The 21124-nt window shown below is 39.7% G+C and overlaps 1 protein-coding gene across 1 annotated transcript in view; it reads right to left on the reverse strand.

Annotated features, from left to right (window-relative positions):
• CDH8 (cadherin 8) overlaps positions 1 to 21124 on the reverse strand; it is a 780636-nt gene that overhangs the window by 553831 nt on the left and 205681 nt on the right. The gene's annotated exons all lie outside the window — the stretch shown is intronic.

Below are 21124 nucleotides of genomic sequence, written 5' to 3' on the forward strand. Positions count from 1 at the left end.
ACTTCACAATTAGTAAAACGATCAAATCTAGAATATGAACACCTTTAGTAACATAAAAAAACAGAAAAAAAAATTGTGATTAATGAGTATTCATAAAATAATCATTGTCCCACCTTGTTTTTGATTTCAATCTACTAGAATCTCTGTTAACAGTAATGTCATGATGATTCAAACCAACTTGCTGGGAAAGTCGAGAGTGTTGATTAGAGACTTCGACCAAACGAGATATATTCAAAACATCACCAGAATCCAAAACAACCAAATGTTTTTGACAGAAGAAATTACAAAAGGACCCATGAACCTTGAATGCCCTTTTCTTACCTTACCTGGCTTGCGCACAAGGACAGTATCACCAACACTCCACAAAGATTGTCTTGTAGAATGTCTAAAATCAAAATTGTTTTTTAAATTTGTTTTGATAATTCCTCCTTCGCACACTCATTTCAGATAAAGAAAATTGGTCCTGTTTAGAAGTATCTAATCCTAGCCAAACTGACTTAGTTTGCAATGAGGTTTTCTCCCTCTGAGGACAGCAAAAGTTGAAACACGGGTCACACTGTTAGGCGTTATTCTATGTGCCCATCAAGTTACTCTAAAAGCTGCTTTCAGTGACTCTTTGTTTAAAATTGTTCTCTGAGCACAACTCTTGACAATTTTATTCATACTCTCAGCTAAGCCATTCGCTTGCTGTGAATAAAGAGCAGTTTTACAATGAACAATAGCTAAACTGGTGAGAAATTGTTTCATCTCATCTGAGACAAATTGTGCTCCATTATCAGTAATTAACGTTTTAGGGAAACTTTCTCTGGAGAACTCATCTTTCAAAAATTCAATAACCACACGAGAATTAACTGATGGAACACATTTTGTTACCACCCACTCGGAAGTATAGTCCACAAGTAAAATAACAAAGCGTTCATCATGATTCAACAACTCAAATGGACCAGCAATTTCTAGACCTAATTTTGTCCAAAGTTTCTCAGGTACATTAACTGGTGAAAAAGGTGCAGAAAAAGTTTTCTTAGATTTGTCATTATTAGCACATTGCCAAGAATCTTTCACAACACTTCCACATCATGGTCCATTCCTGGCCACCAATACCATTGACGAAGTCTTGCTTTAGTTTTGTTACTGCTTAAATGGCCTTCATGTTCCAAATTGACTAGTTTGGATTTTAAATCAGGTGGAGCTACTAAACGCTTACCTCTCAAAATCTTATTGTCTAGTATGCTCAATTTATCTTTCACACCAAAATAATTGGACATGTTCGCAGACAACATATTTTTATCTCGCTAACCATTTACAATAAAGTCCTTCAACATATTAAAATTAGGATCCTTTCCATATGCATCAGTCCACTCCTTATTTTCCAAAGCATATTCACAAATCCAATTTATTACAAGACTATCCACACTGACTAAGTCAGATTGAACTGGTAACCTAGACATACAGTCTGCCATACAGTTCTTGGAACCAGGAACAAACTCAACAGAAAAATTATAGTTAGATAATCCATCAACCCAACGAGAAATCCTCGGAGAAAGATTATCTATTTCCCTGGAGGTGAAAATCCTGGAAAGTGGTTTGGGATCTGATCTTACAACAAAAGGTATACCCCAAAAAAAATTTGGAAATGAAGAATGGCCCAAAATACTGCCAGTGCCTCACGCTCGATGACAGAATATCTCTCTTCTGCCCCTCTCAAGGCACGTGAAGCAAAAGCTACAACTTTGAAATCACCATTACAACCTGAGAGAGTACTGGACTTAAACCGCAAATGCTTGCATCAGTTGATAAACTAGTTTTTTGATTCACATCAAAATTACCTAATGTAGGTAACTTTGCGATGCAATCTCTCACTCTATTAAATGCAATGCACATTCAAATCAAATCAAAATTAACTTTATTCGGTTTTCATTTTTTGCAAAACCATAAAAGTACAGTATGATTAGAATTCCATTCATCGTTACAGAGGAAGAAATTTTGTAATTTTTAAAAAAGACGTTGATAAGATAAAATATGACATTAAAAGATTCTATATAAAAGAATAGAAATAGAAAAGGTAAGCTAAAACTGTGCAGTTAGTTTTGTATCCTAAGCAGGTGTGTTGTACTCTATTCCAAGGTTAATCTGTGTCGTTCAATACGTTTTAGAAATTTAATTACTATCATTATTACCCATTCCTCCTCCAAAAACTGTAAGAATAACTTTGCAGGTCGGCATCTCCTAAAACCCATGTGTTTTAGTACCAGAATAATCCAGGTCTTTCTGCGTTCACTATAAAATTTGCAAAAAAAAATAGTGTGTATGCTAGTTTGGGTGGAGAGGCCCATTCATCGGACCAAACAAACTGTGATCCTTTTATTAACAGAGCTCTCAATGGTTGTGAAATAGAAGCAACATTTTGAATGAATTTGGAGCAGAATTCTGCTAAACCATGAAATGAACGTATCTGGTCTTTGTTAACTGGTTTGGGAGCTTCTATTATGCTTTTAGCCGACTCTAATTTAGGACTAATCCCTTCACTGGAAATTGTATGACCTGAATAAGTTACAGATGTAACTCTAAACTTAAAGGTTTCTCTCTTAATCACAAACCCTGCAGACTGTAACCTTTCTAATACTTTCCACAAAATGTCATCATGTTCATCTACGTCTTTACCATAAAGCAAAACATCGTCTTGGAAAAATAACACCTTATTCAATCCTTGAAGCACTTGTTTCATTATTCTTTGAAAACATGCTGCAGCGGATGCAAGTCCGAAAGGCATCCTCAAAAATTGAAAAGCCCCCACAGGTGTAACAATTGAATTTAAATGCCTAAACTCCGGATGTAACTTAACCTGGTGGTAAGCAGAGGACAAATCCATCACACTAAAGATCTTCGCATCTTTAATGAGGGCCAAAGTCTCAGTTATTTTTGGCAAAGGCTGTCTATCAACCCAAATAAATTTGTTCAAACCTCTTAAATCCGCACATAGTCGAATTTCTTTCCCACCATCCTTCGGTGCCAAAACCACCGGAGCCAACCACTCAGAGCTTTCAATCTCTTCAATTACCCCTCTCAGTTTGAGCTTACAAATCTCCAGTTCCAATGGTTCCATCATCATATGAGAACCTTTCCTCACCTTTAACACAAATGGTGTAGCACCATTTTTTAGAATGATTTTGTGTTCAAAGTTTTTCAGAAGACCAAGATCGTTACTAAAGACTTCTCGAAACTTCATGAAAATATCTGAAGGTAAATCAGGTTTTGCCAGTAACAACACTTTTTGTTCGCTGCTAGGATTGTAATTCATATATCCCTTTGATGTCTCCACCCAAGAAGATTGTCACCCCTTTTGGCCACATACATTTTCCCCACAGTCTCACAATCAGAAAAATGAATTTTCTTGATACAATATTCAAGTACATCAATTTCGACTCCCCCATAGCCTACTGGATTATTGTCTGAAGGTAATAATTCAACATTCTCACAACCAAATGTGGTGTCCCAGTTTTTGTCACCAATCATTGTATACGGTGATCCTGAATCCGCTAAAGCCATTATTTTCCGACCACCCATTGTTATTTCACACTCAGACATTCCAATGGGATCCACATCTACACTACCATCCTCACGTATACTAGAAACAACATTGACCTCATCACCAATATTATTTATGTTCTGTTGTTTTGCCCCTCGACACACATCAGCATAATGACCGTTTTTGCCACAAATTTTGCAAAATGTAAATCTTGCAAAGCACCCTGGGGTATTTGTCCAATGTCCATCACTGTCACATCTGTAGCATTTTGGACCACTAGATTTAGTGTCAAAAGAAGGAAATGTTTTTTTCTCAGATTTCTTTTCAACTTCCTTGTTGGATGATGATACAGATTTATCATTACTTGTTTTGATTATCTTTTCATTATGATTATTAACTCTGTAAACTTCATTAACAGATGACTCACTACTACCTTCTTTATTGATAGTGGCACTATCTTTGTTTTTCTCATCTCGCATTTCACATACCCATATAGTGTTTTTTTCCATACCTTCAATTATGGCAACTGCATCTTTCAAGCTAGGATTTTTGCTTAAAAGCTTTTCTTGAACTTTAACATTATTTGTGCACCTGACGATTTGATCTCTGATCAATGAATCAGTCAGGCAGGTGTTCAAAATCACATGGGCAGGCTAGTGTCTTAAGAGCAGCAACATAGTTGGAAATATTCTCATTCTTACCCTGCACTCTGGAAAAAAATGTATGTCTCTCTAAAACAATAATTATATGTGAACCAAAATGTCTCTCTAACATCAACACAGACATGTCATATACATTGCTAGGTTCACCAGTCTCATTACCTATCTCAATTAAGTCAAGACTTTCATAAATACATCTTCCCTCAATGCCTACATTATGCAAAAGTACAGCTTGTTTAAGACAGGCTGAAAATTTCACACCACCGATGGCTATAAGGTAGGAATCAAAGGTAAGTTTCCATCTTGTCCAAGGTAACACAGGTTCACCTTTTTCAGTTAACAAATGAGGATGTTCAGATGAAGTAGCCATACTGGTGTAAATTAAATGATAATAAAGTTAGCTCAACAATGTAAATCCACCATAATGTAAGTAATAAAATATAGGCAAAAAGGAGCTAACTGTGGCTGTCACTACTAATAATGTCATATGTGTTAATCACAATATGTAGAACTTTGAAGTGTGCACATCACTGTATGCACAAGATAAAAATGAGCATATTCCAGAGTTAAAGCTTCATTCAGTTTGTTGCAATTCTGTGAAGAAATTATGATACCTGTATCAATGAGTATTCTTTTAAACTCTCGCTTTGTATTAAGTGTGAGGAGAGAGAAAAAATAAAAAATAAAAAATAAAAAATCAGTCCCAAAATAATGACGTTGTGAACAATGTAGAGCAATGTTTTTAGTCACTAGTCCAAAAAGAATTTCTTTTTTTTTTAAGTTGTCCACGTAGTCGTTTTCTAATTGAAACGTAGTGCAATGGTTCCAATTTGCACCAACATTAGCGCTTCAAAAACAGTTCCCCAAAAATCGATGCCGCCTTGCAATAATGTCCAGAAAAAATTGATTTCACCTTACCCCAATATATCGACTTGCCTTCACTCGTGAATGGCGATTTCAGCTCACTCAGTGAATGTCGATTTCAATTCACTATATGAAACAGTTAAACTTGCTAAAATGGCCGATGACGCCACTACGTCACGGCGCACTGTAGCTGAAATGTGTAAAAAGAAGAAAGACAGCAGTCTAGATGTTTACCCCCAGCAAGCACCTGGAGTTACAGTTGAAGCAATTCAGACGACATCAGTTCAATTCTGGATTTCAATTCATGAACATCAGCTCGTCTGGATCAGAGGCCAAGACTACAAAGCTCCACTCGTACCTTCCGCAACACGCAGTCACTCAGAGGTACTTGCCGTAAGTTTTTCAGTTTCCCGAAGTCATCTCAAGGATATGAAATGAACCAACTTGACCTGCAGAAGATTGGGAACTGAATTTAAAAATAACGCGTGAGTTTGTTCCAATTATAATTTGATGTCGTGTAGGGTTGAATTCCAGGTACTTCACCTCGTCGTCATTGTTAAGAAGTAATTTTCTGTGCCCGTCAGGTTAGAATCCAAGTTTATTTACAGGAGTAAATAAGTTACAACCCTCACGGACCTCAATCCAGCAGCAACTGCCAGATCAGGTTCCGTGTCCAACATTCAGTAGTAGAACATAGAACATACATGCATCCTTAAATGACCTAATCAGAAACTCTAAAAGTAACATAGCCATGACAGTACCACTCAAATTACTGTCATATTTTCACTATGGTAATTGACCACTAATTCTTGATGGGTTCCGCAGTAGCGTGCTACTTGCCGAAAAAGCGCTTTGATGCCTCGCCAGGGGTTCTAAGCACTATATAAATGCAATAACAATACAATTTAATGTTTACACTCAAGAGCCGTTCGCGTACCAGCTGACAGTCGATGACAGAAATTTAGCAACTAAAGTCAACACTACATTTAAACCCACAGCTTAGGTTCCAAAAGAGCATCACTGTCAGACTCTACACAGGCCTACTGTCAATTGTATGTCTTGTGGAAAAGCAATGATGGCATTTGCACATATCTTGGATAAAGTATACATTAGGGGCACTTGTCTCCACAGCTTCATGAATGAAATATTAAACGAGTTTGAAATCTGTTCACAGAAGGCTGTCTTCTCCTGAGCTGTGGGACAAACAATAGAACATGGTATATGAGCTTTATTCCTATAATACTTTCCCAATCATGCTCCTTGGCAAGATGTGTGCTAAAAGGGAATAGTGCCCCAATGTCACTACATTCTTACTAATAGCAAACCTAGGTTTTATCTCATGTGCATGAAAACTGGCATATGTTAAATGCATGAGTGCTCTCCATATGTGTCAATGTCTACAAACAAGAACTACATGTCACTGTGGTTGGAAGGTACTATCAAATCACAGATGTTAGCCAGGCACTTTATGTGTTTAAGTATTTGTGAACATGAGTTGACCTTGTCCAACTGACTCCCATATAAAAGTCATGGCTGGTATTTTATGGGGCACCACTCCAGAGAGAATATCAACCGGGGGCCGGCTTGTAAGTCAGAGCTGTCTAACCTGTCCATTAAAAAAATCACACTGCTAGTAACACGCTAACAGGCATTCCTTCTCAATCTGTCTTCTTGAAATGTGGACTCTTTTGTTGCAAGATACTGTAATGATATGAACTGATAGAGGTCCCGCTTTAGATTACTACAACACCCACCTAGAACAAGCAAATACCTCTTTGCTCAAGAGGCTACAAGCCTTTCAAAGCTCAGCATCTTCAATAATAGTGCTCCCAGGGAACATGATTTGAAGTGCTTTGCACTTGTCTGTTCTGTACATAATGATTTATGCAGTTGGCTGTCTCCACAACACTACCTACAAATATTGCAGTGTTTGTTAACATATTTAAAGCAAACAACTAAACGTAGAACTATAACATACACTAAGCATCATAGCACCACAATTTAAACATTACATAGCACACGCTAACAACATTTTTGCACAAAATCTATACTACAGCAAAACAAAATCATATTGCAATATGCAGCATCAGAAGACAGAAGGACCAAAAACAACAGAACCAGCACAACAAAATGGAACATAATACATACGCACACACATTTTTGTCACACATTGCCACCTGCAGAGTCCTGTTTCCATAATATGGTGTTAAAAGGCCTTTGAAGCTAGCACTGCCTTAATAGCATCAGTCAAAAATGTTTTATGATCCTGCCCATTCTCTTTAAGTGAGACAAATTAAGGTATTTCTTTTTTCACATAGCCGTGTACAGCGCTTCAGTTGGACTCCATGTTTTAAAAAATAAAGATAGGAAAATTAATAAAGAACAATGTAACAGTTTGGGACAGTATAAGTCAAAATGGTTATGTATTTAAGCACAGATAAACCTTTCATTTTTAGACAAAAATGATTGCAAGGGCATACTCCTACAGCACAAGAAATTAAATTAGGTATTTTTTAAAATGTTATCTTCTCAGCTGGGAATATTGCCTTATACACCCACAAATGATGCACGAAAGCAGTCTCCTTGGTGCCTAACATTGCTTCCCACCTGTTCGACTGGCATAGTGCAAGGAACAGTTTGGCTGGACAGACTCTAGCTGTTCTCCAGTACAGAAAAAATCTTTCATTTTAATGGATGCATGCCATAGAAATATATGTGACATCTGTTATGTGCTGTAACCTTATTTGATGCCAGCTCTGAAGTGAAATCAGCATGTCTCCTTGTTCTCTCATGTTACATGTTACATCCTTCATCAGTATGAACATGCAAAGATTAAAGAAAAAAAAGAACTTTCTGCAAACACATTTGGCAGCAGATGGCCGACTGCCAAAGCAAAATAATGTAATGCAGAACTCAGTTTGCATGACTATGTTCTACTACCTGGGACTTATGAAAGTGTGTTAAACCAGAACATGAGTTACTATGATTCTCTGTTAAGAGAACCCAATAGCAAAGATTTGTAATGAAGGAAAGCAAAATTTGAGCAAAAACCTCATACACGCAACTTGTTTATTTGTTCAAGGTACAGGTTGGTAACCTTTTCAACGTGTATTTTACCTTAACCAAAGTTGTTAATATGTTATAAAATGACAAAGCAAAAAAATACAAGAGTGCAGGTGTGATGCCAGGGTACAAAATGTTGCCGATTTTTGACCCTTGACTGATGGAGAGCCTTGTTACAAGTAAATGGTGTTCAACGGTATATTATTGTTTAGACCTGTTGTTCTTTTGTACAAGCTATATATCCACTGTTGTTCCTTCTTGAACAGGAGGCTCTGTGGATTATTCAAATGTCCTTCCAATTGTTCAATGACAACCTACATCATGTTTTTGGTTGTGTGGCCTTCTCTGGGGAAGTGATGTGTCATCTTAGTTGTGATGCGTTTGCATCGGATTTTGCTCTGTTGCTTGCAGATCCGTGTCTTGATTTTCCTATAAGTCATCCCCATGTAGCGTAGCTTTCAGCAGCACGTTATCATGAAGACTACGTTAGTACAGTTAATGTGTTCTTTATTACCCACACTTTCTCTGGTTCTAGGTTGAGCGTTTTTGTCATTGAAGTGAGATGGCACACACTGCAGTTCTCACACACATAGTGTCTCACTACATCAAAAAGGCCCCAGTTGTTCAGCACAGTATTCTATAGTTCTGTGTATTTTTGGTGGCGGGTGGATGTCAGAATATCTTTTAGACTTCTTTCTCATCTGAAAGAGAATAGTGGTTTCTTCTATTTGAGATTTCTTGTTTGTAGAATGTGCCAGTGTTTATTCATCACTTTGTTTACTTGATTTGATATAGTGTTATAGGTAGTGACACATGAGAGGGATCGTAGTGTTCAGGCAAGCATGGTTTTCTAACAGAGCTTCCTTGGCCTGTTTACGTGCTTGGTTCTGAGTTGTCTTTGTAATCCTCCCTGGATAATCATGCTCACGTAATTTCTCAGTGAAGGATTTAGCCTTTAGGTTGAAGTCCATGGTTTTACTGCAGTTTCTCCTAAACCATAAAAATTGTCCATAGGGTTTAGCCTCAAGGCTCCAAGGTGAAAGCTGCCAAATTTTACCACGATATTCTTGTCTGTAGGTTTTTGATATGTCTTAGTCTGTAGTCTGCCATCTTCAACAAATATCATCACATTCAGAAATGTGATAGATGTTTTGTCCACCCTGTGCGGGAACTTTCGATTGGTGTCAGAGCCATTATGTTAAACGTTATGTTATGTTAAACGTTTATTTATATAGCGCACAGCTACTCAACAAGAGTGGCCCGGCGCTTTATGTGGGCGACTCAGCAATTAAAAGACATAACAGTGATAAAAACAGAAAACAGAAAAGAAAAAAAGAAAACCCTAAAGATTAAAAAGCCAGGTCTTAAGGCTTTTCCTGAATAGGAACAGGCTGGAAATACTGCGAAGGGCGAGAGGCAAGGAATTCCACAACTGGGGGGCCTGAGGCTAAAGGAGCGACCCCCAATGCGAGCCTTCCTCACTCGGGGAACCACGGCCATAAACAAAGTTTCCGACTGCAGTGAGCGAGCCGGGCGATAAAAGGCCAGTCTACGCTGCAGATACTTCGCTCCCAAGCCATTAATCCAATCTGTTGTGCCCCAAGACACAGGATATCACCACAGGACACAGCTGGTAGGTTTTTGTAACGTATTTGTTGGAACAACGAGCCACCGCTCCTCTCGTGACAGGCAAGAGGCACCAACTGTCATTAGTAGAATACCCTACACAAGGGTACTATGAAAACATATGAAAGTTCTAGTAAGAACCTCAAACAAGCATAACTAAGTACAACACAAACTAGGAAGGGTGTTACCGATGTTCTGTTCCCATCCCAAATTATAAGAATGTCATCTATATACTGCTTCCACAGTATTATGTTGTTCGTGTAAGGATTGTTGTCATGTAGAATATTTTTGTTTCTAAATTAAACATGCACAGTCCAGCTATGCTGGAGGCAAATAAACTGCCCATTGAAGCCCCAAATGTTTGAAGCTACAAAGTGCCTTCAAACTCAAAGAAGGTTTTCATCAGAGCTAGGCAGGCACAGTCTAGTATAAATTTCCTTGGGATGTTATATTAGGAGCTTGAGGAAGAAGTAGCAAAAATGGGACAACAGCTCTAGAAGAGAAACTATCCCTGATACAATCGGCAACAAGGTGGTGGTGTCCTAGTTTTGTTGAACTTTGGAAGTGCATATTATTAGGGTATCTTAGGGTTGGTTGTGGAGAGAAATGCTGCTTGTTCTGTATGACAATGCCCCCCTTACCTGCCAGTTTTATAATGATTGTTTGATCAACTCTCAAATCGCACAGTGTTTTGGTATCTTCCTTACTCATGCGACGGTAGGTAATGCTACCTCCCTCCTGTTTTTGTTCCACCTCTTTGAATACCTCTTAAATGTGAGCACCTCAATGGGAATAGTAGTAGTGTGTGGACAAAGGTAGAATTTATCTTAAGTACTGTATCTCCTGGAGGTTCAGTTTCCCCCAGTGACTCTATCTTTTAAAAAAAAGCTTTCAATTTCAGTTTTATTAAAAATTCTGCTAGTTTACAGTGCGGCAACATTTATCAAGGTTTACCATTCTAGGTGATTTCAACTTTCACCTTGAAAACACTTCGGACACAGATACCGAGGCGCTCTTAAATCATATAGCCAGTGCACAACTCAATCAGCGGTCAAAGAAGCTGCTCACTCGGCTGGGCACTGCCTTGATGGAATCTTCTCTGACCATCCTAACTTATTATGGAATAAAGCTCTGCCACTCATCTGGTCTGACCACAGAGCAATAATGTTCAAAATTAGCCTACCATCTAAAATGCCCACCTACGTACCCAAGAAAGCTCTTAGTACTCGACCCTGCATATTATTGAGGGAGATCAGCTAAGCAAAACACTCCTATGCTCTTTTCAACCCACCCCTGTGAACCTGGATGAGATAGTGAGGAGCTATCATTCTTGGATTGATCTAGTGGGGAAGCAGTTAGCCCCCACAACTGTGTGGTGTTCAACCAGACGTTCTGAACCTTGGTTCAATGAGTATTTGAAAGCACAAAAACAGACTTGTAGAAAACTCAAAAGAAAAAGGAGGTTAGCTAATTATGCCCAAATGAGATTATAGACTGGTCATGCAAACCTATTAGCAGGTTATTCTGAAAGCTAAATCTGATTTCATCGAAGAAAACATTGAAGCACCCAATGGCTGCACTAAAAGATTATTTTCCACAGTAAAAAATCTTTCCAAGCTTCCTGAAATTCAAAATCAGGTTAATTGCCTGCAGTTCTGCAACAAGTTAGCAGATGCTTTCCAACAAAAATTCAAACAAGTCTTTGATGCCTTTTTTCCCCAAAGTAATCTGTCTGCACTCACAGATAAATACCCAAGTGCTAGTCTAGCCCTCCACGCCAATACAGATAGCCCTTCCACCACTATCCTGCCTATGTTTCCGCCAATCACACTCGACCGGACTATCGAGTTAATCTCTTTAGTTAAGTCTGGATCCCCCTCGGATCCCTGCCCTCCCAAAATTTGCACCTGGTCTCTGAAATCGCTGCATCCTCTCTCTGACCTATCTTTGACCTCATGATTTCTTCGGGGGACTTTCCCACCGACTGGAAAAGAGCCTCTATATTGCCATTCCTGAAAAAAAAATTGGATCCTGATGACCCCTCCAGTTACAGACCTATTCCTAGGATACCGTTTCCTGCTAAAATGATAGAAGGATACCTAAATGAGGAACTGTCCTCCTTTCTTGAGGAAGGTGATATCTTGGACCACTTGCAAATTGGCTTCCGGGTTCACCACAGCACAGAGCTGGCCTTAATTACAGCCATGGAGGAACTCAGGCAAACCCTTGATAGAGGTGGGAGCACTGCACTTATCTTTCTAGATCTCTCAGCGGCATTCAATATGGTCAACCACGATCTGTTGGTTGAACGCCTTGCCTTGCTGGAAATCAGTGATAAAGCACTCCTCCTACTCAGATCCTTCCTGTCAAGTAGGACACAATCAGTAGCACTTGACTCATTTGTCTCCCTGGATTTCTCACTACCTTGCGGAGTGCCTCAGGGCTCTTCTCTTAGCCCAACTCTTTTTAATATTTTCATCACCCCGCTGGCCAAGCTTATAAAAACCTTTGGATTTACGCTGGTGTCCTATGCGTATGACACACAAATCATCGTGTCCATCAACACCTCGTCCGCCAACATTGCATCCAGATTAAAAAACTGTATGAGCCACATAGGGCAGTGGATGCTGACTGACTGTCTAAAACTTAATACCTCAAAAATGAAAGTTACGCTTTTTGGCAACTCTCCTATTATCTGGTCAGAAAACTAGTGGCCAAGTCACATGGGCCATCGTCCACCACCAGCCAACAAGGTTAAGATCCTCGAAGTGCTCTTCGACTCCAAGCTCTCCTTTGAATCTGAGATAAATCACACCACAGCAGCCTGCTTTTTCATTCTCAAAATCTTGAAAAAAGTATTTCCGTTCATCCCATTAGAGCTCAGGAAAACAGTGTTCACAGCCTTAATTGGTTCAAGGCTGGACTACTGCAATGCTCTCCTTACCATCGCACTCAAAATGCCGCTGCCAGAGTCCTGCTTTGGCTCACTCGCTTCGATTCAGCCTCCAAGGCTCTCGCAGAGCTACATTGGCTGCCCATAAAGACATAAAGAAGCGCATTCAGTTTAAGGCCTTATGTATTGCATTCAAGGACACACATGGCAAGGGTCCATGGCAACTGTTGCTACTTTTTAAACTCTACATCCCGGGCAGATCACTAAGATCATCTAACAGTGGCAACTTATCTATCCCCAAGACATCCAAAGTAAAATGGGGAGGCAAAAGTTTTGCTTACACCACTGCTAAACTCTGGAACTCCCTAACCACTTCACCTAAAAAATGAACCTAACCTGCTAAAATTCAGGAAGCGTTCAAAAAAGTGGATTTATTAACACACCTTCCTAATATGACTGCCTACTGGTCTATCCAGTGCCTAGACACCTTCGGGTTGTATATCTGTCTATATTATAACTCTTTTTGAGGCATATTATCAAGGAATGGCGTTAAAATTATCACCGCTTTAGTGGCAGAAAACTGTCACTAAAGCGGCGCTAATGGGCGTGATAATATTCCCTTGAGAAGTCCAATAGAAGCCCATGTTCACCAGAACATGGGCTTCCATTGGAATTCTCAAGGACATATTATCAAGTCCATTATCGCCGCATTAGCTGTAGTTTTCTGCTGATAATGCAGCAATAGTTTTAACGCTGTTCCTTGATAATATGCTCCTTTGTCGTTTAGTCAGTATGCGCTCATTTGCATGTCTTCTTTAGACCTTGCAGTTTTCACCGAACATCTTGGAGCTGTATTATGAATACGACTCACATTCCCTGTCTGCACTATGGTGCATCTATCAAAATGTACAGCTGTGCAAAGAGGGGCAATGTGCCTTATTAGAAAGAATGCACTGCCTCCGAGACAGCTGCAAATTTGCTGGCCTTGGCGCAGCACATTCTAGTGAAATATGGAGCAAGTGTTTAAATCGCTGCTCCATGTTTCACTGTGCAGGCGACAACTTGCTTGCTCTTTCAAGAGAGGTGAGAGATCCGCCAGCAGGGGGATACCTGGGGGGTCTGTGGGACCTTTTTTCTCCCCTTCAGAGAGCTGCCTGTTTGCGGTGCTCTTTCAGTGTGCCACCTTTTTGTGGGTCACTTTCAGTGTGCTTTCCAGAGGCAAATTTGCCTCTGCACCCAGGTCGGTTATACGACGCGAGTGCAGAGGCAAACTTATTACCTCATTTGTATGGGGCCAGGCCCCCAGGCAAACAAAGGAACTCCCTCTTAAGAAAGTGATGGTGCAACATGTGCACCAGTGCTATCTGTATTGCAGAAGTGGACGCACAAGCGTCTGCAACGCCTTCCATTGTGTCCCAGGGTAGCACAAAGTGGGCTTACACTCTCCTTGCGCCCTTGGGGCACAATGTAAAATATGGCCCTTAGTGTTCCTATGCAAAAGCCCAATGCACATGCCACCATCTTTTGAGGTGCCAATGTTGATGTTCCTCCTTTTTTCTTGCTTGTGACTTATGTAGACAGCAGTCCAAAAGACAGACTTTATAGACTCATTATGATTTGATTTTCACAGATTTTTTTTTAAATGGAATCCACATTGACTTCAAATTAAACATATGCATAAAAATGCATTGCACTGACTCACAAACAGTGAAGAGAATAGGAGAATTAGCATATTCTCCTGTATGATATTTTAATAAATATTATAAAATTATAAAAAGTATATTGGACCCTCTCTAAGAGGAAGATCATAGCCTCCTGTTAATTCCAGAAGATTAATTAATGTGGAACATAAAGAGACGAGAATACCTATTATTCATGGTAATTCCCACTCTACAAACAATAATAATAAGGTATTTCAAAAACTCAAAGAGGTATAGAGGTATTATCTAAACACTACAATATTTTATGTGGAGCCAATGGTTCACCAGCCATGATGGTATTGTGATGTGATATTAAAACGCCATACTCAACTCACAAGGGTCCAGTTAAAAAGAAAACCAGTGTTCCAAGTCGAAAAGCACAGAACAAACATCCCTGTGTTTAAGCATTTGGATAGCGAAACAAAGAAATGTTCTTCTGGCTTCTACGAATGGTAATCACACACCGACTAAAGACCATTTAATTAATAATAATGAAGGGTCTAGGGGAATGATGATTAAGTTTAATCAGGATAAATGGAAATGCATGCCAGCGTAGAGTGTGTTCAATTGCATTACATTAAAAGACAGCACAGTGGCACTCTACATTTGAATCATTGTGCATTTTTCGAGACGAAGACGCATTTTCTTATTGATTTATTCTGAGCCAGTACAACAGTGGCCTTAGCTGCGCCTTGGTAGCTATCGGTAAAATTCATAAATCATGTTGTAAGGGGTGCAAAGGTGTACGCTTAGAGGGATACACCTGTGTTCTAAGCAACCTGATTTCCGCTGAGCTAAGCTCAGGTAGACATGTGTGGCCCCAGAGCTCCGCCCCATATAGTGCGCTATCCTCAGCCTTCGCTGGATACATTTTAAGGCAAGAGAAATGCGCCTACATTTAGAGGATTTGCATAGCCTTATAACCACTGGAGCTTGTTGTGCTAATTTCAAAGAGCTACTGGCCACCTGGCATGACCTAAACATGTCTTTGGACAATATTACACCTAAATAATTAAACTAATTTACCCTGTTCAGGAGTTTCCCCTCTAACATGATGGAACCTCTACAGGAGAAGTGTGGGTATTTACACAGGTATTTTACACATAGTGTGGTATATACCACATGTGGTAAATACTAACCAGCCCACAAATATCTCCTGACAGATTTCATCAGTAAAACTTTGGAAAATATAGCAGGAAAAAAGTCAAAATGTTATGTAGTAAACATTGAATCCACATTGTGTGCTTCATTGCGATACAGGAGAACTTACCACACCCAGTATATATGTCACTGTGTTCTACTGGCATATAGCTGATGCGGTACGCATCTATCCCTATTTTTAATTACTAATAATTACAGTCTAATTCAGAAGAGGGTGTGGCTCATACGGAACCTGGATCCCAATCACAAGAGGACTATGAAATTCTGCTCCCTTTGCAAAGTCCTATTTAAATAGGGATTGGAATTCCAAGTAACATTTAGTTTATGAAAAATGGTAATTGTAGGATGAGATAAACTGCATCCACCTCTACTTTTTCCAGGTCAACTTCAGCAGGTTAAATGTGCAGAGATTTACAGGGGGGGGGAGGCAAAGCCCTGTAATTACCAGCACATGCAGCATGTAAATTGGTATGCACTGAGTCCCACATGTTATGCCATATTTCTAAGTCTAAACTTGGAATGGAAGGCATTTACCATTCCTGGTAAATAGCGCAACCTATGTTGTCAAGATTTGCCAGGTCCTGTAAATTTCTCAAGCTCATCTCCTCGTTTGTGATCAGAGAGCTGATAGTTACCATTAATCCACAGTTTGGTGTTTACCAAATATTGTAAATATATTGCATTTTGAGTTTCATAGAGGCATAAGCTGCAGAATTAGCATTAACCACATGGAATTATGCATGTTTTATCTTTTTTCCTGCTTGTTTTAAAATAGATTATGCCTGGTTTGTCTGAGGCACATCTCACATGGCAAATATGCTTGATGTGCAGTGCTGACCACTATTGATAAATAGTCCTCAATACCTCATGCACTAAACACCACAAAGTTTGGGATTTCAATCCATGCGCAATCTCTTGTTTGCAATGGAATCAGAAAATGTCTTTTAATTGTGATTAGAGCCTTGATATTACTTTAGTTATTGGTTTTCCAAAGTATTTTAAATCGCTCTATTCTATCAAACATATTTGTTTTTCACTTTGTTGGAATCTTGATTCATACATTTTCATATGGTACTCATGCTCCATCGACAAACACCATGTTCTATCTTTGCCATGTACACTTATAAGTGTTCTACATGATTATCCATCATGGTGATGATTTGAGAGCTATACTGTTTGGATAATAACTATGTTTTGTTTGACAATGAGACATACAAACAGCTTAGGGCGATGGTGATGGCACCTGTTCCGCTCCTAGCTATGTGAATTTGCATATGAACTGGTGGGAGGAGCAGGTGCTACAAGTCGAATATGAGGACAAATGGAATGAGAAGGTGATTTTATGGGTCAGATTCATAGATTAGCTTTTCATAGTGTGGAAAGGATCTGAAAACAGTGCTAGTGAATTTGTTACAAATTTCAGTAATAATAACCTGAGTTTGTAGCTAATAACCTAAAAAGAAGTGGTCTTCTTAGACCTGATGATTTATGTCAGGAACAACAAGTTAGAGACAAAAATATTCAGGACGCCAACAGCAGGAAATACAATCCTGCATGCAAGTAGTTTTCACCCTCACAGCTTGATCGCCAGCATACCACAAGGTAAAGCTTTGAGAGTGCGAAGAAATTGCAGGGAGCAGTAGCAAGGTCTAAAGAAAGAGAATATATGGAAAACACCATTTATAAGTCAATAGAGAAAAAACTGTGGAGTGCATTGGTAGCTGAGGTAACTGGGAGAAACACCCACTGAGAAACACAAGTAATGACTGAATTCCATAGGTTGATTCTTGTCAATATCTTTCAATCTCAGAAACTGTACTTCAGTCCATGCAACCTTATTTATAACTGGGCAAAAACCAAGAAAGAGTGCAAATACAACCACTCACATACCCACTGACAGACCCATACAACCACTTACACTCCCACTTACTCACCCATACAGACACTCGCACAGCCACTAACTCTGCCATACAGATACTCACCCCCCACATATTCACCCATACAGCCACTCACACTGCCACTCACTCACCCATACAACTACTCACACACCCACTTATTTTCCCATACAGCCACACACACACCCACTCGGTTACCCACACAGCCATTAACTCACCCATTCAAGCACTCACACACACCCAAGGAGCCACTTACATCCCTATTCACACATCCTAACTATAACGTAAATGGAATGTTTGGTTTTACAGCTAATTTCGAAGGCTTTTTTAATACTATTTCCTAACTATATCATCCCTGTAACCATTGTTTTTTTTGCAGTGAATTTTTATTGTTTTTAATGTGATTTCCTAACTATAACATCCCTGTAACCTTTTTTTTCCAGTAAACTACTAAGGTTTTTTACTTTTATTTCCTACCTGTAACCTTTGACAGTGTGTGTACAAGTAGCTGTATGAGTTGGAAAATTAGTGTGTGAATGGCTGTATGGGTCTGTGAGTGGGTGCGTGAGTGGTTTTGTGGATGTGAGTGGCTGTATGGGTGTGTGTGTGACTGTATGTGTCTGTGAGTGGGTGTTTGAGCGGATGTATTGGTTGGTGACTGGGTATGTAAATGCTGTATGGATGTAGAAGTCAGAGGTTAAGATGTGTTTTGCATGTATGAGTGGCTGTATGGGTGTGTGAGTTGCATAGTATTAAGGTGGACAGGGTGGGGCCAAATGGGCGATGCCTTCTGGTGATTCTGCACTTTTGCATATTTGTTGTTATTGAAAGGAAGAACCATGGACTTTGCTCTCACCAGGAGAGGCCAAGAAAAAACCCATAGATCAAAGTCACTACAGATTGCGCTCTGATAGATCTACAATGCATTTACCTTTATCAAGGATTTCAGATTGTTTTGCAATACCTTTCCTTTGCGAAGCCCAGGAAATTAGAATTATCTGTCCTTTACAGAAGTGAAGCTTCAACTGGGGCAACTGCTATGTTATATTTGTAAGTGCTTCCCATTGAGGTTTAATTTCTGTGAAATCAGCATCAGGCCAGAAAGGAAGCTCACCAGCCAATTTATCCAACAAGAGTCCACAGTTTCACATAAAATGTCTACCCAGCTGGAGTAGTTTATACACTGGTTAATTAGTAAGTGCTACATCATTTGGTAAATGTCAGGTGTGTATTCTTCACTATAGCTGCATAATTCACCATGGAGAAATGTCTCCAGCTACTTTCTCTGCATTTTGGCAATGTTATTGTTCCTCATGTGTCTTCATTCAGAAATCTGTGATAACATGAATCCTGCTATAGAGAAGACAACAAAACTACAAAGAGGTTAATCTCCACCAAACAAGGGCATTTTCTCCTAACTATATGAAGCAAGTACTTCTTTGTTTGGTGGAGATGTCCTCATTTTCTTGGACATCAAGAATGGAGCATCATTTTCTTCAGCATCAGGAAACAGATGTGCCCACCAGGCTTTTCTTTTTTTATATTTGCGAATTGATTGCGAAAAGTAGAGATAAGTATATTCTGTTATCACACAAAAGCAGTGTGATTTTTAGAAAGCTTAAAAAACATATATACACATATTGCACTTAATGTTTGTGATAAGTACTTTACAAATATAAAATATAAAGTGAGATTTTCCTAAATAAACTTATGGTTGAGCACTGCTTTATTCTACTTCCCGTAATCACAACATGAATATGTGGTGTTTGTGAATATCATATGACTAACGAAGCAAGGGATTCCATTGGAAAAGACAATTTTGATTATTCTAGAAAGGAAGTTTTGTTTAGACTTCTAGTGCTGAATTTGGATTTCACATTTCAGCACCTGCTTTTTTAAATTTGAATATTGATTTCGATTATTTTTCGGAAAATTTTATTTCCAAATAAAATGGCATCTTGTGGCATTGAAGATCAACAGCTACACCTTGATGAAGACAATTCTTTGAAGGAGAAACCCAGAGCAAAGCAGTAATCAATTACTTGAGAATGTTTTACCATCCTCTCTAGGGAGAAAAAAGTGGAGGCTAAGCATGTTAAGGGCTTAATATGTGAGAAGAGCTTCTCGAGGGGCACGTCCAAGAGGTTTTCATGCAGCACAACAAGTATTTTGTATCATCTGAAGACATACCACTCTAAGGAGTTGACCAGAGCACAATGTCAGTGAACTGCAGGCGATCTGCCTACCTCAACTGTAGGAGAACAAACTGTTGTTGCACTTTTGGACACTGCAAAACTGCACTAGTATTATTTTTTGGGGATGGGCACTTATTTCCTCAGTTTTTTTCTGTTAAAACATTTTCCAGCTTTCATTTTCTTTTAATACAAAATGTTAAAAACAAAAAAGAAAGTTCTGAGAATTTATGAAGAAAACAAAGGTTCTCATTAGAACCACCATTTAGGTTTCAAAAATATAAACTGTATGTGTGTACATGCATATGAAAGATATGAGTGAGTGAGATTCTGTGTTAGTGAGTGAGTGAGTGAGTGCATGCATGAATAAATGGATGCATAAGTGTTTTAGTGAGCCGGTATAGGGGTGACTAAGATGGTGTGTCAGTTGCTGTATGGGTTAGTGAATGAGTGTCTGAGTGTTTGATGAGTAAGTAGCTGAGACTTGCAACTTTATGTCTTACATACTAACCAAATAGAACCCTGCTCTATGACTTACCTACACCCCATGTACGTGGTAACTAGTACATAGTATAACAGAAGTTTAAACCTTAGCTTGGTTTGTGATGCCAACTCGACCATGCAGTAAAACTTCACACACACTCTGTACAGTTCCGGGGCAACACCTGTTTAGTTGACACTCACACACCTACTCTCCCACACTGTGAGTGGGTGCATGAGGCTGTGAGTGGGTCTGTGATTCGATATGAGACTGTGTCTGTAAGTGGGTGTGTGAATGTCTGTATGGGTGTGTGAGTGGGTGTGAGAGTGTGCCTGTAAGTGGGTGTGTGAATGTCTGTGTGGGTCTGTGAGTGGGTGTGTGAGTTTCTCTGTGTGTCAGTGAGTGGATATGTGAGTATCTCAGTGTGTCGGTGAGTGGGTGTGTGAGTGTTTGACCAGGTCTGAGAGTAGGCGGGGAAGTGTCTGAGTGTGTCTCTGAGTGGATCTGTGTGTGGGTGCATGAGAGTCTGAGAGGGTCTGTGAGTGGATAGGTAAGTCTCTGAGTGGGTGGGTGAGTGAATGGCTGCATGAGTGTCTGAGTGGGTGTGTGAGTAGGTTCATGAGTCTCTGAGTGGGTCTTTGACTGGGTTAGTGAGCTTCAGAGTGGGTCAGCGAGAGGGTGTGTGAGTGTCTGAGTGGGTCTGTGACTGGGCACATGACTGTTTGAGTGGGTCTGTGAGTGGGTGCATGAGTGTGACTCAGTGGGGGGGTGCGTGTCTGAGTGGGTCTATGAGTGGGTGTGTGCATCTAAGAGTGGGTTTGTGAGTGAGTGAGCATGTGAGTGTCTGAGTGGGTCTATGTGTGAGTGTGTGACTCCCTGTGTGTGTCTGTGAGTGGGTGCATGAGCATCTGAGTGGGTCTGTGAGTGTGTCCGTGAGTCTCTGAGTGGGTCTGCTAGTGGGTGCATAAGTGTCTGAGTGGGTCTGTGAGCGGGTCCGTGCATCTCTGAGTGGGTCTGCTAGTGGGTGCATTAGTGTCTGAGTGGGTCTGTGAGTGGGTGAGTTA

This window comes from Lissotriton helveticus, chromosome 12, assembly GCF_964261635.1.
Source record: "Lissotriton helveticus chromosome 12, aLisHel1.1, whole genome shotgun sequence".
NCBI classification, from domain to species: domain Eukaryota; kingdom Metazoa; phylum Chordata; class Amphibia; order Caudata; family Salamandridae; genus Lissotriton; species Lissotriton helveticus.